This window comes from Lissotriton helveticus, chromosome 7 (assembly GCF_964261635.1).
Source record: "Lissotriton helveticus chromosome 7, aLisHel1.1, whole genome shotgun sequence".
Classification (NCBI taxonomy): Eukaryota; Metazoa; Chordata; class Amphibia; order Caudata; family Salamandridae; genus Lissotriton; species Lissotriton helveticus.
In genome coordinates this window covers 235,624,761-235,642,555 of record NC_136068.1, presented here as the reverse complement: position 1 = coordinate 235,642,555, position 17,795 = coordinate 235,624,761, and the positions used below count along the sequence as shown (strand labels likewise).

At 46.7% G+C, this 17,795-nt stretch overlaps 1 protein-coding gene across 1 annotated transcript in view; it reads right to left on the bottom strand.

Annotated features, from left to right (window-relative positions):
* Nucleotides 1-17,795, bottom strand: part of LOC144766720 (disheveled-associated activator of morphogenesis 2-like) — a 902,367-nt gene that overhangs the window by 286,743 nt on the left and 597,829 nt on the right. The window lies entirely within an intron of this gene.

The window sequence follows — 17,795 nt, the reverse complement described above, 5'->3', positions numbered from 1 at the left end:
TGAGCAGTGAAGATGATGTGGTTATGATTGTATGTTTCTTGGTTTATACTGAGTGCTCTATACAAATCTTATGCCCGCCTCTTGGGGGATTGGCGGCCTTCCGACCGCCATTGCCCCGCCGCAGCCACCAGGGTACCGCCTGTGCTGTGGCTGTGTGCTACAATATGCTTGGTGGGATCACTTCAGTCCCGCCAAGCATATCACATGTTTCCTCTCCATAACAGTTTTCATGGCCATGTTTTCCTCCATGAAAACCGTGGCAGATAGGAAACATGTAGGGCTCCCCTTGTATCCCTGCACTCTAGCGTGCATGCAGGGAGGCACAACATTTGCCCCCTGTGTGCATGCACCACAGTTCCTGCATGGACTTTACAGTCCATGCCGTGCAGGCACTGTTTTTGATATTCTCATTGCAGGCCCATTTTCAGGGCAAACCCTTGGGAATGTAAAAAAAAGCCTGCAGAGATGAGATATGCTTGTAATCTGGCCGACCACAGATTTGGCAGGGTGGCAGCAGGGCAGACTCAGTGCAGCACCACCAAACTTGTAATTAGGCCTTAGTGTTGATACAAAATCTTACAGAGATAGTCTGAACCTTTGATGATTATCAGGAGCTTACACAAATTTATCTAATGTTGGACTACCTCAATATGGTCCTAATTTTAGAAATAACAGAGGAAGATAGTTGTAAACCCCCTTCTGTGATCCCACGCACACAAACACACAAAAAAACACATATGGTTTCCGATATATAATATGCTGTGACTCCTACTGTTGTTACCTGAAGTATAGTGATATTCAGCCATTGTGCTGAATACAGACGTGGGGATAGGAGAGAAGGGGATGCTTTTCTCATCTATACTTTAAACATACTTTCCTCGATTTACTTAAGCAACTCCAAAGAGATAACCCGCCTGCAACTAAACAAAAAAGAAGACCTACCTGTCGGCTCTTGCATGAAATGTGTTCTCTCTGTCTGAGTGGTAGAGAAAACTGTTCCCAGCTCCACTCTAAACATCTGCATTGCTCTATCTCATAAATTGTGCCTATCCTCTGAATACCCAGAAGTCTAAAGAGAGCTAGATTTTGTCTGTGAGCCCTGCTTATACCTGTGGAATAACCTTCATATGGCTGGAGGATGCAGAAGGTCCTGGGTCAGAGTAAGTACACTACCTGACTAAACTGTTTATAAGTTGATTTTTCTCACTTTGGCCCTATGTGTAGCCTTCATCCCGAGGCTGGAATCTCCAGAATCTCCTAAACACAGAGGTGTCAGGGGAGGTGTAGCCAGGGCGGCCAAGATGGCGGCGGCAAGATAGGGTTGCTCCCGAGACCCCTCCACTCTCTGAGGCCAATCTACCTGGAAGTGCTTTTCTTCCCCACATGTGTGTGGGGGCTCCAGGAAACTATGGCATTGGACAGCAGGTGGTGTGGGAACCCCCGGCCCAGGTGACAGCCTTGCAGTGCTCTCAATTGAAAGGATTGCACTTGATATGGTGGCTGCATGGGCATCGCGTTCAGTGCAGAGGAGCAGCTGAGACCCAGCCTGGAGGCAGGGGACCCATCGGCTGTGAAATGACGCAGCATCCCTCCACCAAGGAATGGTGGTCCCTTTGTCCTTTAAACTTTTGGATGCTGGGGGAGCCCCTCAGACTTCCATTGAGGCCACATAATTCCTAGGACGGCCATCAGCAGTTCCGGATTTGGAGGGAACCCTTGGTCCCAGATTAACTTCTGTGGGGAGTGCTAGTTATAGGGGGTACTATCCTCCAGCAGTGGGAGAGTGACTGTAACAGTGTTTGAAGGCTGGGGGTCCTGGGCCCTGAGGTCCCCCTTCCCCCAACATATGGTGTTACTTTTGCACGCAACAGAGGAGGTGATTATGCGCAGCATGATGGCTGAGGCCCACTGCCAGGGTGGACTAGTGGAGAGTCGGACTTTAGAGGTGGGCGCTGCACATGTGTGGTTAATTTCGGGAGGGATTGTTTGGGATAGGGCTGATGGCTGGATACTGGAACTGACCCAGACCTGGACTGTTTAGAGGTTCGTGTCAATCTGCACTTCAGACTCCTGGCTCTTCTTAACTTGCTTTTTGTATTCTTTTCCTCCTTTAGCCTTGCTCCTGTGTTCGTTACATGTCTTGCAGTGGGGGCCCTCACTTGCTTGTGCCCCCTGCTGGGCCTCAGTCATGGGGGAGTCTCCCTCCTCCCCCCTTCAGTGACGCACTTTGCTGAGGACTCTTGGGGTCCCTCCCCACCAGATGTGGTCTCATGACTTTGCCACTGTTGAAACTTTCGCCCGGCCTGGCAACAAATCTACCTGAGCCATCAGGCACTCCCACTGGGGGACACCTGGTGTTGTTGTGAAGTTGCTGTTGCCCGGACTGCTCATGCTGCCCCTCAGGGTTAGCAGGCCACAGGCATCAAAATAAAACATACATCCTGGCAGAGATAGATCATGTTAATCCAGCCCCTCAGCCCCGTCCCAGACTAAGATTGATCAGTTTACTAAGCCGGTGCCCGGCACATTTAGACCACTGGTAGTGCAGTCTGACTTAGCCGCTATTCTTCAGGTGAATCACGACTCCAGTGAGGTGGTTGAGACTAAGTTAGGTGAGGTGAAAGTTGATGTTTCCTTATTACACCAGGATCTATGGAACATAGCTGGCTGTGTGACGGAGGCGGACACCAACATACCCACGGTTCAGGATGATCTGCCCACCCTGAAACTCCAGATCTCTAAACTGCTCTCGGCAATGGCAGAGCTTGAGGATTGGGTGGAGGATGCTGAAAAACATTTGAAACAGAACAATCTCTAGTTTGTTGGATTTCCAGGGTATGCAGAGTAGTCTGATGTTGAACAGTTCCTGGAGCACTGGTCCATGCCAACAGTTTATCAGCATGGTTTGTGGTGGAAAAGGTGCACGGGTCCGTGGCCCAACAGTCTCCTCCAAGTATCCCAGCCCATATTTTGATAGTGCGCATTCTCACTTACCATGACAGAGATGCTAGCCTCCGGAAGGTGTGGGCACACTCCAACCTTCTTTTTCCTAACCTGCACTTTATGGTCTTCCCGGTATATACTCAGGCAGCCTAGATACACCTACATTCAAGCAGAAACTCCGGGCTCTCAACTTGCAGTGCATGCTCCTCTTTCCGGTGTGGATAAAAGTGATCTTCAACGCTGTTATTGTGATGGTGGTCAGACCGCATCGGATGGCTCATTGGATGCTGACCGACTGCCATCTGTTGCTGTGGTCTGACCGATGCATTACAATGCATTGGGTCAGAGGCAGCAGGTGGAGGGACAGTCCAATACTTTCTGTTGGACAGTTAGAGGGTCAGTAATCCCTACAGTAGGGGCGGTGGCTGCTCAGGCCCTGTCATAGGGAGTACAATGCCCTTTTGCACCTGCCCTTTCATGGCTGTTTATCTGCCATGAAAAGGCAGGCGGAAGGTGACTTTGGGAGCCCCAAGCAGGGCCTTCATCCCCCCTGGCCCTCCGCTATGGGTACTGAGATGCCCCACTAAACATCCCTGCACCATGTGGCAGGCACTGCATGGTGTCTGCCAGCAATGTTTTTTACGTGTACATTTTCTTTTATGGGGTGTGCTGCAGCCCGCATCACAAGCTGCAATGGAAAATATACACTTTGCGACCTCCGTCAAGGCAGTTGCATTGTAATAAGGGCAGAAGGACCACCAACTCCTTGTCCTAGACAATACTTTAGGGGGCATTTTTGGAGCAGAGAGGACGAGGATTCCAGTGTTCCTTCATGAGACACTGATCAGGTGATTGGACTTCTTCTGGCCCTGTGGGTGGCTTGGGAGAGTGGGAGGTATGGGTATGTTTTTTCTGGGGTACTTTTCAGGTGTTTCAGGTTCTGTACTGATTTGTTCTTGTTTGTTGCTGATGTTTCCTTTGCAAGTTTCAGGTAAGACTGCGCTTTTGATTGATGTTAGGCACTAGTATCCTACTGACTTGGAGGTCTTCTAGGGTTAGTGGGGCTGAATGGCCTTCAGCCTGACTGCTAACATTGTGTGTGGGGTTGAGGGTGACCAATGTTTCCAGTGTAGAAGTATAGGGTGGGGAAAGTTGGGGGCTTTCAGTGGGGTTTTTATATTTCAGAGTTTGACCACTCCACTTTTAGCCAGACCTCAGCATTTCCAGCCATGCATTACATCTGTCAGTAACACCACTGCCCTGCCAGGGGCTCTGCACTCTCTAGGCCCTTAAGTGCCTTTGTCTCTGGGCTTGTCCTGGTTGCCTTTCTTTCGTGATGGTGGTGGTTAGGGTGCTGTCATCGAGCTTGAGCGGACTGCTAAATCACAAAAAGAGGCCTGTGGTTCTTCGTTATGCTAGGTGATTCCAACTGGAGGTTCTTTGGTTTCAGGAGGCTCACTTACTTGATGCACGCTGTTCTTTTTTTTTATTGCTTTGGATATGATAGGATCTACCATGAGGAGTTTCTAGCAGGGCTCTCGGGGTGGCTATCTTTTTATATGAACGATTCCCACTGGTGGTGTCCGCATCTCACGTAGACCCCCAGTTGAGATGCATGGGGATAGATGGTTAGCTCGAAGGCCAGCATTGCAATTTATTGTTGGTTTATAATATTCCTCACTAGCAGAGCATCCTACATACCCTAGAAGCCCTTATTTTAACCCTCCCACATGGTGTCACAATGGTGGGGGGTGACTTTAACACAGTTCTCAAGCAGCCAGTATGCCGGGATCACTCTCGGTAGCTTTTGTCTTGGGTGGATTACTTTGGGCTCTGTGATGAGTGGCAGATGTGGCATGCTTATCACTCTGCCTTCACTCATACCTCAGCTGCACACAAAGCATTGTCCTATATTGAACTGGTTTGGCTCCCTTTGGTAGATGTCCTCCAACTCTCAGAAACAGAGGTCCTCCGCAGGGTTATTTCAGATCACACGCTTCTTTTTTTTTAACCTGGCCTTGCCACTGCTGTGCCGTGACCCATGCAGTATATTAATGCCTGGTATCTTGCGGATCCCACATTCTCCAACTTTATTGAGGAACAGGTTTGGTCCTTTTTCAGGATCAACAATGGTATGGTGGAGTCGGTGGATGTGGGTGGCCAGTCAACCAGCCTTAAGAGGCTTGGTTACAGGGTGTGTCTGAGGCCAGGGATCCCAAAGCAAGCGCAGACAACAGCCTTGGAGGCACAGATCCTTTCTCTAGTTCGACAAGCACTGTGGTGGCATTCCACTGAGATTGGTCATTGTTTGGTGGTGGTGCTGACCTGTCTGCATCAAATCTCTCTAGAAGAAGTGAGATAATTCTGGAGGGCCTCCGCGCAGAGGATTTATGAACATGGGGACAAGTCTGGTAGACTCATTTATTGGCTGACCACAGAAGTCTCTCGAGTGTTGCCCTTAATTAGGGATGCTGAGGGACGCCTGAACGGATAGGTCTCTGAATTCGCACGGGCCATTGCAGATTATTTTGGTATGTTACATGCATGTAGGCCGCGACCCATCAATGAAGTTTTGCACCCGGTGTTGCAGGATATGACTGAAGACCTCAACCCATTGCTTATTGCGGATGAGATTTGGGATGCACTCTCCTAGTTGTCTTTGGGGAAAACTCCAGGCCCGATGGTATTCCAGTTGGGTACTATCGAGGGATGTGGCACAGCAGCCAGAGCTGCTGACTCAGGAGCCAGGGATCTGGGTTTGTGTCTCGACGTTTGCACAACATCCTGTGATCCTGGGCAAATCGCTTAATCACCCAATACCTATGGACAGTGCATGGATACCGTCATGGGTAATAATCTGCGCTATATCCCTGCTCCCTTGGATGTCTAAAATTGCAGAGGCCCACGTTAACGGCGTCCTCTCCAAACATGTAGACCTGAATGGCATCCTGGACCCATCCCAAAATGGGTTAAGACCAGGCCACAGTACGGAGTCTGCCCTACTGGCCACCTCCGAATATCTCCGGACGATCTTAGATTCCGGTCAGAGTGCTGCGCTGATTCTTCTTGACCTCAGCGCAGCCTTTGACACGGTATCCCACGACATCCTTCTTAAACGTCTGGAGATGACCGGAGTATCTGGCCTAGCTCTGTCCTGGTTCCACTCCTTCCTTGAAGACAGATCCTTCCGGGTGTCAGCCCCCCGATTTCTTTCCAGACCCCGCCCCATCGCACAGGGAGTCCCTCAGGGCTCAGCGTTGAGCCCTTCCCTCTTCAACCTTTATGTACAGCCTCTTGCTGCGGTGGCTAAAGAATGGGGGCTGACGCTAGTGTTGTATGCCGACGACACCCAGTTGGTCATCACCCTCGCGGAAAGCCCCTCCATGGCGGCCTCCAGGTTTAGAAATGGCCTGGCAGCAGTGGCGCAATGGATGACGGATAACTATCTGCAATTGAATGCGGGAAAAACAGAGGTGCTGCTCCTTGGCAAAAACACCAGCCTTTGGAATGAGCACTGGTGGCCGTCTTCCCTCGGCTCCATTCCCCCCCTAAGTCCCTTGTAAAAAATCTAGGAGTTTGGATGGACGCCTCACTCAGCTACCAAACTCACACCAAGAAGGTGGCTGCCACTTGTATAGGCCTATTAGGAAATCTCAGCTCTATACTTGGCTTTTTTGACCGGAAGGTCCGCCAGCTGATCGTCCAGGCGACTAGCCTTTCTCGCTTGGACTACGCGAATGTCCTACTCCTAGGCGCAAACAAAGGAGAAATTGCTAGACTCCAACGTGTGCAAAATGCGGCGGCAAGAGCTTTGGTCGGCCTTCCCCGCAGATGCTCAGCCAGAGCCACCATCCGCAAACTTCACTGGCTGCCCGTTGATTCCAGAATTCAATTCAAAGCCCTCATCATGATCTTCAAAATTTTCAAACTGGGAAGTCCTACTCTCCTTCAAAATCTCCTCATTCCCTACGTCCCTGGTCGTGACCTGCGCTCCTCTAACCAATATCTCTTGAGCGTTCCCCGCATAAAGCTCTGCCGCATTGGAGGTCGCTCCTTTAGGGTCTTAGGACCTAAACTTTGGAATGCTCTGCCCCCCAACATCCGTTCCCTAGAAAGCCTTGCTACCTTCCGGAAAGCTATCAAAACCCTCTTGTTCCCCTCTGGTTAGTTCTTCTCTCCCCCTTCCCCCCTCTTGGTAGGTTTCTGTGACTCTTCTCAGCGCCGGGACGCCTCTTTGCCGGGGCAGCTGTTGCGCTTTACCAAACCTTAGTATAGTATAGTATATAAATCTACACACTTAAACTACTATCGAAGTTTTGCAACCTTCTTCTGCCTCTCCTTCTCGTAATTAATACAAAGGAGGCGGATTGCAGGGTGTTCTTCATCGAGTTAGATGAGGCCAAGATCGTGTTGATCCTGAAACCGAGACTCCTCTATACTAACTAGTTACGCAACCCTCAACAATTTAATTCACCAAGCACTGCCAACATCCGGACAGTCTTCCTCCTGGTGGAGGTTATGATGTCACTAGCAGAACTGGGCACTCAAGTGGCAGACACTATGATGACACTATCCATCGAACCATACTAACTTGAGATTATATACAATGCAGACTGTGAGCATGTGGTCCAGGGTCTCAGAGACGCTATCCCTGAAACTCTGGTATTGAGAGTGGTTCATTCTCCCCCTTGTTTTGATTGATGACAGATATCACTTGGAAGCTGAATGAACCTCTGTTTCTTTCTCTTTCCATTTTTTTAGTTGAATGATTCCCAAACTGGGACAGCCGTTAGATAGGTCTTTTTCTAACCAGCTTATTTCTCTTATTAACGTGGAGGTGAAGGAGTTTGCTAACGTTATGGACACTGGTTTGCACCGTGCCCTGCCCTATCTGATCCATCCGGATTACAGTGGCTTTATGATTGCCCGTGGCACAAGACACTGTATCTGTAGTAGTCTGGTGGATCTCACTCAAGCCCATCATCTTCACTGTCTCTCAGGTTTGTTTTTAGTAGATTTTCAAAAGGCCTTTGACACTGTGGACTGGTCCTCCCTGAGAGCTGTGTTGGAGTGAGCTGGGCTGGACCCCGTTTTCAGGTATTTTAAGATCTTCTGTACGCCTGCCAGATTAGGGGCACCTTGTCTCCTACCTTCACTATGTGTTGGCGTACCTAGCAGGGCTGTCCATTTTCCCCTCTTTTATTTGCCTTGATGATTAAGTCCTTGGCAGGCCTGATTTGTTGTGATGCTCCTATTCAGAGGTGGTCCTAGGGTTGGTGGCCCCGTTAGGAGCATATTGTGCTCTATGCAGATGATATTTTAGTGTTTCTTGTGAACCACAAGGCCTTGGGCCAGAGGTGCCTGGAGCTTCTGATGATACATGGGGAGGTATCTGGCTTCAGGGTCAACAAAGCTCAATCCTTATTGGTCCCCAGTTCTGGTAATGCTAGCACTTCTGCATGGCAATATGTGATCACTCTACGTCACTTGTCCTTTAAATATCTGGCATCTATGTTTTGTTCTTTCCAGACCTGGTCTGGAGCCTTAATATTACCCCCCTAGTTGCTAAAATGAAGCAGGACCTGCAGAGATGGTGCTGTCTGCCAGTGCACACCCTTGGCAGGGTGGCTCTTTTCAAAATTTTGGCCCATTTTTTTTAATATCTTTTCAAACTTTCCATATCCAATCCTCCAGCAAAGGTTCCAGTCCCTGTCCTGGGTGAACCGTACCTTTTTCTTGGCAGGGGGCCACACCCATATAGCTCTCGTGACTTGTTGGCAATCCCCCTATGATGGTGCGATGGATATGGTGGATTTTTATTGCCACTACTTGCCCTCTTACAATCTAAAACTGACTTCATTTGGATTGGATAGGCTGCTGTTCCTGCTCTGTGGGGCGCGATTCCTCTCTTGCTCCAGGATTGCACCCAGATGATATTACTGTGCTGGAGAGTGGCACTTTATTTTGTGGGTTGGAATCGATAATTGACTAGGCTGACCCCCCTTTGGCTAGGGATGTGGCTGCAGCATACCATGAGTTTGGAGGGCTTTGCGCAATGGGAGTGGATTGATATCACTTACCTTTGGGATGTCTGTGTGGGCACACATGTGTTGCCATTTAAGGAGCTACAGGAGAACTATCAGCTTTCTATCACCAAATTTCATAAGTACCTGCAGCAGCGGCATGCCTTGGCAACCAATGTTCCCCCGACAAACAACTCCAAGAGTTCAGTCCCCTCGAGGCCAAACTACTGATAGGAAAGGTTCAGTCTGTGGCTATATCAATGATATATTGCTCCTTGATTGTTAATGCCCCAGATTGCTTCCCTAGTTTCCATAAGAGTGGAAGGCCTGTTTTGGAGAGCACAAGTATGCAGACTGGTGTGGGGCTAGTACGCCCACCCCCAGGAGTTGGTGATTTCCGCATGCCTACGATTGGCCCAACTTAACTACCTACATGTGACTTTCATGGCACCCTGTGGCTTCACTGGGCATGTAGGGTTTTCCAGGTAGTCTGTGGTAGATGCTCCTTGCCAGCAGTGGACTTCTTCCATGTGGTCTGGTCCTGCCAGGGGTTGGTTCCCTTCTGGGAGGGGAATGTAAGGGATATTTCAGTGATGTGATTCCGGGCTGCAGCCTTTTTCTTTGGGTGGCATTTTTGGTGTTGTTGGAGGATGTGGGTGGCCACAGGATAGAGCACATTTTCATGGGGGTGGTAACATTGATGGCTAAGAGAGACATTGCCCGCACATGAAGGTTCCTGACTCTTCCTATGTTGGCGGAGTGGCAAAAGAGGATGAACTGGTGTGCTCAACAGGAGATGCCCATCTATGAGGCCCGAGGTTGTCCTCGTAAACAAAATAAGACTTAAGGAGGGTGGTGGTCTCACCATGGACTGGATGCCGATATTGGCTGATTATTATTATTGTTCATCATCTGTGTTCTCTGCAATCCTCGTTGGCTTGATGGACTGCGGTCTCTTTTGTTTTAGTTTGGTCTTTATGTTGTGCGATGTAAAACTCAATAAAACTGGTTATAAAAAAAAGAATGGAGAAATCAGTTTCCTCTATGAAGAATATTAGTGGGCCAGTTCGGAAAGAACATTTTTTTCAGGTCCTGTATCTAGAGTTGTGGGAACCTCGCCGCAATGGTAAACCATGGAACTGGGCCTCATGAACTAGTTCCATAGAGTTAAAAAAAAAAATTAAGGTGGTAATGCTAGCCTAACCTTTAAGGCAAAGGAACTACTTAAAGGCGTCATCTGGTAAATGATATCGCAAAAGATCTCAAGTGCCCAGCATATATCTCCAAACAAGCAACATTCTAGAATGCTTATTGCTGGTGATTGTTAGCGATGCAGGACTGACTACAGAGAACCATGTTTTTTTCTCTGCACAATCCCTTTAATAACTTTACATCCTTGGGAGAAAGAAGAAAGCAAGATACCAGTAATATTTGAAAACAATGGAACCTCTGTTTCTTTATCTTAGCATAGTTTTACCCAAGGAATCCTAGCAAGAAGTTTGAGGCAACAGCAGGACAGTTCAATAAATGAATTCAACATTGCTGAGCCCTGGTTGTCTGCAGATTTGAGGCTGGACCTGTTTAACATCCAAAATTAAACATTTTCAGTGGGACCAACGATCTGATTATACTCGGATACAGTCCTCAAGAATTAAAATGTGATTTGGTCATATTCAACCAAATTGAAGATATTTTAACACTGCTTATAATTTAAATTAATGCGGAATGTCATATTCCATTCTTTTCCCATATGGTGATCTTGATTTCTTTTATGGATGAGTGACATTTAAACTTTGTCGTCAAAGTTGGGAGATAGTGGGAAACCTTTCTTAACTAAGATGGGATTGAATGGAAGATAAACTCTCTAAGGCTGCTGTGAGGATCCACCAAATTAATTTTCTCAGTAAAATGGCTTGATGTTGCATTTTGTTATCCGGGGTGAGCCAGGGATTCATCACAGAAAGCAATTTATGTTCCTTGGGTAGATTCTTTGGGCCTTGCTGGAGCACATTAACAGGGGATGTCATGATTGAGAGCTCTCTCCCCAATAGTTGAACAATCTGAATCACTTTACTCTGTATTTAGTTCACTGTGATATAGAAACACCTTTGCTTATGAAGTTCCATGGGACTGATTAATAGATTTGGCGTTAGATAATATTTGTGGAGAAGCAAGATGGCGGCCCCTTGAGGTGGTAGGTGCAGCACCCTAACCTGTGGATGGAAAAAAGAAAATAAAACATACCTAAATGCACTCGAGGCCCTTGGTGCTTTGACAGATGCTCACCCAGCTCACTCAGCTCCCGGAAGCTGCTCTAAAGTGGTGCTGATTTTGGGAAGCCTATTTGCATTTAGGCGTCCCACTGCCGCTGCCCTAAACCACTCTGACTACACTTTTTACGGTCCTGTGTCTGCATCAGCAAGTATGGGCCCCAAGGCAGCAGAAGTGGTGCAGAAGGAAAAAGTTGCCCACCCCGTGACGCCTATGACACAGGGCCGGGGGTCCAACATCGCGGTAAGTCAGAAGATGGGGTTCTTCCTCCCCGAAGGTGGAACTTCATCCAGAGAGGAAGGAGAGAGGCGCGGCTGCCAGCAACCAACATCTGCCGGCCTGACGCCGGTGCTGGAGCTGTTGAAAGTCCTGCCTGGGAAGCAAGGGCAACGGCAACTCCAGGGGGCACCCCGATCATTTGAAGCACACCAGGCAGATGCTGCAGCCACAGGCGTTTTGATAGGGATAACTGCAGCTAAACAGAAAGCATTAGATGGTAAGATGCTATCAGAGTGTGGGATCCTTTCCACTACGGACGAAAGTATGTTGGCGCCTCCCCTTCTTCATCCTCCTGGCCTCTTTAAGGAAGTGGGGGAATGTGCTGATGTAGGTTTTGAGAATACATTAAATATCAACAATGCTCTCACAAGCTTGGGTAATGGTCAGAGGGGTCTTGATCAGTCGGGGGGAGTCAGTGAGTAAAACAAAGTACTCTTGAGCTGCCCTGCCTTAAACTGTTCCCTCTCTGGTACACACAACCTCATTAATCCTGACTTGGAGGAGTCGGCTTATGCAAGCAATGTTCAATTCCCAAACTGCACTCAGTGACCAGCGATGCAGCTAGACAGTATGTAACAAGGGTGGTCCCAGTATTTATAACATCAAAGATGTGTTAATGGTCAGGGCAAATTTAAGTAACAAAATAGTCGAGACAAATAAAGTAAGTTTCAAAACTCAGTATTATTTGATCACACTGACAGTGTTCAAAGGTTATGTCAAACCAAAAAAACATAATAGTCATTAAGTACACAATTGGCGACATCGCAGTGCCCAGGGAAGAAGGGTGGGGAAGGTTTGTGATTGTGACGAGGTAGTGAGGTAGAAGAGAGTGCAAATCACATATATTACAGGCAACAGTTAATAATATGCCAAAGAACATGAATCAAATACAACATCGGAGTGAAAGTACATAATGTCTGTACTGGTATGCCATATGCCATTCAATAAACTCAGTAATTCAAGTACTGTAGGTTGGACTGGCATCGGACAGTTGTCGACGTTTCGACCCCCTTGAGGGCGTAGGCATGGATGAAAGCCTTACAAATGGGGTCTTCTTCAGGACAGTGTGTGCGTGACGTGAGGTAGCATGGCACCGTGAATGGGGAAGTCAAGTATCCTATACATCAATGAAGGAGATAAACATGGCACTCGGGGCTCATGGAAGGGAGAGAGCGAAATAACACTAGAATATGGGTTTAAACCAGGCAATGCTCGAATGAATCAAGCGTGCAGAATGGCGGTGAAATCCACTAGTAAACCAACTTCAGGAACCCAAATTAATCAGGGGAGCAGAACTGTGGCAGGACCTCAGAGGACCTCAGAGGATGGTCCCAGTGATTCCGGGTTTACCCTTGGACTGTAATCCAGCGATGGAGATAGGGCAGGAACAGAGACTGGAAATTACAATCTGGAAAAGGAGCTAAATAACTGCTCCTTTTCGCTATCAGAGGGAGGTGAACGGTCAGTGGATGGGTCACGTACCTCTGCTGAATCTATGGGGAACAAGAGTGACCCAGATGAGGGGAGAGGGGCTCGTGCTATGACAGCACATAATGTGATTAAGACGGCAGGTCTGCAAACAGCAGAGGGTAAAGACCTAGTATGGGACTAATACCCCACCGAACGCCTAATCAGATATCCCCTGATCCCCACACAGGATGCTGCTGGCTCCGATCCCCCCCAACTGGATGCTATTTATCAGTCTATAATATTGCACAGAGAGGAGACGCTGCAAGGCCCAAACCGCAATGAAGGAAAGTTCAAGGTGCGGTTAGAAAACTGGCTAAGGTATGCAATACCATTGGGGAGCACTTGACCGATCTTGAAACAAGAACCACTGCAGTAGAAACAGACTGGCAATCACCTGTGTATGTTAGAGGCACATGAATCTCAGCCTACTGACATACAATGGAAGCTGGAAGAACAGGAGAACCACCAGAGGCGCACCAACCTCCGCTTGCTAGGAGTCACAAAAGGAATCAAAGACACAGACACTCGGGTTATGAGGTGGAACTACAACAAACTGCCTTCCCAGAGCTAACTGGATGAAACTGTTCACAAGAGGTGCAGCACGCCCATAGAGTACCCTTCATCTGGAGACAACCAGTGAGAGAGGACTCTAAGCCATGGGCTACTTTGGTGTATTTTGGAAACTTTCTCCTATGGCAATCAATCTTCAAGAAAGCAAAGCCTGAAGAGCAGCGATCCAGTGGGAATGTCTTGTTCTTTGTCCGACCCGACTTTTGCCACATCACAGTCGAAAGACGGTGGCTATGGCAGCTAATCAAGCCTTTTCAGGACAAAAACACACAGGCATATTTGGTTAATCCTGTACCCCTGAAAGTGATTTTATTTTGGGGGGGGACTCGATTTTCGTATCTGAAATTTGTAAATGATATCAAACTATAAGACCATGGGTAATCACAGAGTTAACCTTTGCTTAGACGATTATCTGGCTCCATTATTTTTCTCTTTTTCCTCTTTCTGTTCTGTTTTTTAGATATGTTCTATGAAGGGTCTTTATAAGGAGAATTAGAGACTTATTTAGTGGCCGAACCTGATGGGATTTGCTGTTAGATTTAGGGCTTTGTACTTTGTACTTTTTACTGGAACATGAATTGTTTGCATTAACTCTCATGGGTCACTGGTCACAGGTGCTGTTTCCATTTCTTCGCAGACCGCTGCATGTTCTCGCTGCTTCTCAGGGTAGGGGGTTACGGGGTGGGAGGAGGGAGAGAGGTTTGGGGGTTGGGTGGAAGAACTAAAAGGGTTAGAAGGGTTGGATGTGGGAGAGGGTTTAAGTGTGGGTGGGGGGAAGAAAGCACACAAATTCTACCCAGATGTGGAGTGACGAGGATTACATTGAATTTTTACTTAGTAAATTTGAGAGCGTGAATGGTATGTTATTTCGACTATTTTTAGACGGGCAAAATAACTACATGTTCAGTTAATGTGGGAGGGTTGATTTATAAAAAAGAACTATTAAGGGTAGCCAAGTTTCTGAGGGCCGCTGTCCTATATATAGTTTTTTGCAGGAGTCACATATTCCAAAGGAAGGAGGGAGCTGCTATTCAGAGGGTATATTTTGTTGACCTGCTCCCAGAGTTCTAATATCCAGGGAGTGGCAATTTTAGCTAAGCCTAAAATGGGGTCAAAAAGGCGTAATTTGGCGGACAACTTAGGAAGGTGGGCACTGGTTGATCTGAAGGTAGGACTAACTGTATGTAACACTTATGAGTCAAATCAAGATGATCCTAATGTGTTGGAAGATCTTGAGGTGGAGCTAGCATCTTGGCCCTGCCCACTGGTTGTTTGTGGACACTTACATATACATCAAGCTGTTGGAAGAACTTTAGGTTTGCAATACCAGGGGAAAATAAATTAAGCATATAGAGCCCGGACTTCACTCGTAGCTAGTTATGACCTAGCCAACATATGGAATGTAAAACACCCCACGGATCCAGGCTATACCCATTACTCGTGCCTGCACAAGAAGTATGTCTGGCTGAACTATCTCTTAATAGATAAAGCGGGGATCAGGAAGCTCAAGAGGATAATAACAGATCACAGCCCCTTGGTTTTAGAGGTAGCACTTCATGGGAACTTAAAGTAGAAGTATAAATGGACCTTTGATAGGAAACTATTGGAGGACACAACCTTTGCTGAACATATAAAAAACTGGACACTTGGTTATTTTTTGCACTAATCGATATAGCGCCTCATGGGGCATAGTCTAGGATGTTTTTAAAGCAGGCTAGAGGGGAGAGATCATTAGCTTTGTTGATCACACTAAAAGGCAGAGAAAAGCTGAAAACCAGAGTTTACTGGGGAAACTAGCTGAAATAGAACAAGAGTATGTAGCTAGGGTTACCCGCGGGCTAGGAGTAGTGCAAACCCAGTTTATAATTCTAATGCTCAAAGCATAGATAAATAAATAATATACTCAGAGACTAGCTGTAGAGTATCAGAAACACAAGATTGATGCCAACGAGTATGGTGAATCTGTAGGGAAAATACTTGCCTTTCGCACGTGACAAAAAGCAACACAAAATAGGATAGCCACAATTAAAAAAGATGGGTCAATTTTTTCAGAGGTTAAGGATATAGTTCATGTGTTCCAAGAATTCTACCATGATTTATATAAGGAAGATAAGTGCGCGCTCTGGGACGCCTTTCGAGTAGTGTCCAGAACAAACACTGGGGCAAGTCTAGATCAAGCCACCAGGAAAATACTAGAAGCTGATATCTCACTTGAAGAGGTTTTAACTGTGTTACATCAGTTACCCTCAGGGAAAACGGCTGGTCCGGATAAAATTCCACATAATGGGCTACCGTTAGAGTCATGGAAAGGCACAAATAATATCATTTTCCCTTATAAGGACAATCCCCCGGGTAGGACTACTTCATACCAACCAATATCATTGATAAACACAGTTGCCAAGATATACTCTAAAATCCTGGCGGGTCGGCTGGGCAGGTCTACAGCTCGTGTAGTGTCACCCTGGCAGCATGGTTTTATACCCGGGAGAGGAACAACTGACCATATAAGGCAGGCTATAATGCTTTTTGATGTTATGGCCGAGACAGGGGGATAGATGGCTATGGTCCTCCTTGATGCTGAAAAGGCTTTTGACCGGGTGGCTTGGAATTTTTTGTGGGATGTATTAGAACGAGAGGGATTTGGCCCCTGAATGATTACCAACATTAAGGCCACATAGCTTGATCCACATGCCCTGCTCCAACTACTGTGTTAAGAGTCGGAAATCATAAATGTGGGTAGAGGAACAAGGCAGGGGTTCCCCTGCTCTCCCATTTTGTTTGCTCTTTATATAAATCTGCTGATTGAGAAAATTCTATGCAATCAGAAAATAATACCAGTTATTTGTAACGGCTATGAAAACAAGGTGTTAGAATATGCTGATGACATTGCTGTAGTAGCCACTGATCTTGAAGGGGCAATCAGGGAGATCCAATTTATTGCTGGCAAGTATGGACTGGGTGCCGGATATACAATGAATAAAGGGAAAATGCAAGTTATTTGTATGAATACCATCGCCTACTCTGATACGCGGTGTGTGGATACAGCCACTTATTTGGATGTTAAAATTAACTCCAAGGTAGACATCATTAGCCAGATTCATTTCGATCCCTTGGTTAGAAAGTTCTCTACTGATCTAAGGCATATGAATGGGCTACATTTATCACTAATTGGTAGGAGCAACATCCTTAAGATGATAATGCTCCCAAAGATATGATATTTATTTCTATCCTTACCGGTAGCTATAGATGGGTCAATGCAGAAAATTTTGGATTCTATCTTTATACATTTTTAATGGCAGTACGGAAAGGCAAAACGCTCCTTAAAATTCCATTCTCTCCCTCAGGGACATGTGGCTGGTATCCCCAATCTTACCCTGTAGTATTCGGTAGCCCTTTTACAGCAGATGTACATGCTACTTTTCGCTGAGAATACTAATAGGACAGATCAGGAAACCCCTATGACTCTCCCTACAATCTATGAGCCTGCTCTTGGGAACAAGGACGATGGACTGCTTCTGTGGCAATTAGAGCCGAGCTACCTTAAGAAAGTGCGATTTAGGATTATACTTAACACCTGGAAAGAGTGGAGTAAGATAGGTAAATGTATTAAGATTTCCAAATACTGCAGACATACACCTCTGTGGCGAGCTTTTCTGTACCCACCTTTATTCTATGATATTATGGAAAGGCAATGGGTGCAGCACATGATTGGCATCCCCGACAGTTCATACTTTAAATATGTACAAATAAAATAATTTTTTAATAATCGTAGGATGGTTAAATCCCTGGATAAAATCCCTCTTTTGGCTGCAACAGCCCACACAGATTGCAAAATAAGAAATATCTATAGTATTTTGCTTGATAACCTCCTGGACGACCATGAAAAGACCGGAGTAAACCAAGCTAGAAAGCTAGGGGATCTTGATATCGACCTAGATAAGGCAATGGGACTAGGTTCAAAGATTTTTCTGTCCGCTAGCCTGAAGGCACAACACTATAAAATGGTATTTAACTTCTATTTTATTATGGCTAAGCTGTTTGGGTGGGCAAAAAGGATAGACAATAAATGTCCCAGGTGCGAGGATGGTCAGGCTGCACTGTTCTATATATTCTATAGCTGCAACAGGCTATATCCTCTGAAGAGCGGCCTGGAGTCATTCTGGGAGAGACTGGGCGAAGGATCTGCCTTAGTCTCTCCATGATGATCCTGGGCCATGACAAAAGTAACAGACTAGACAC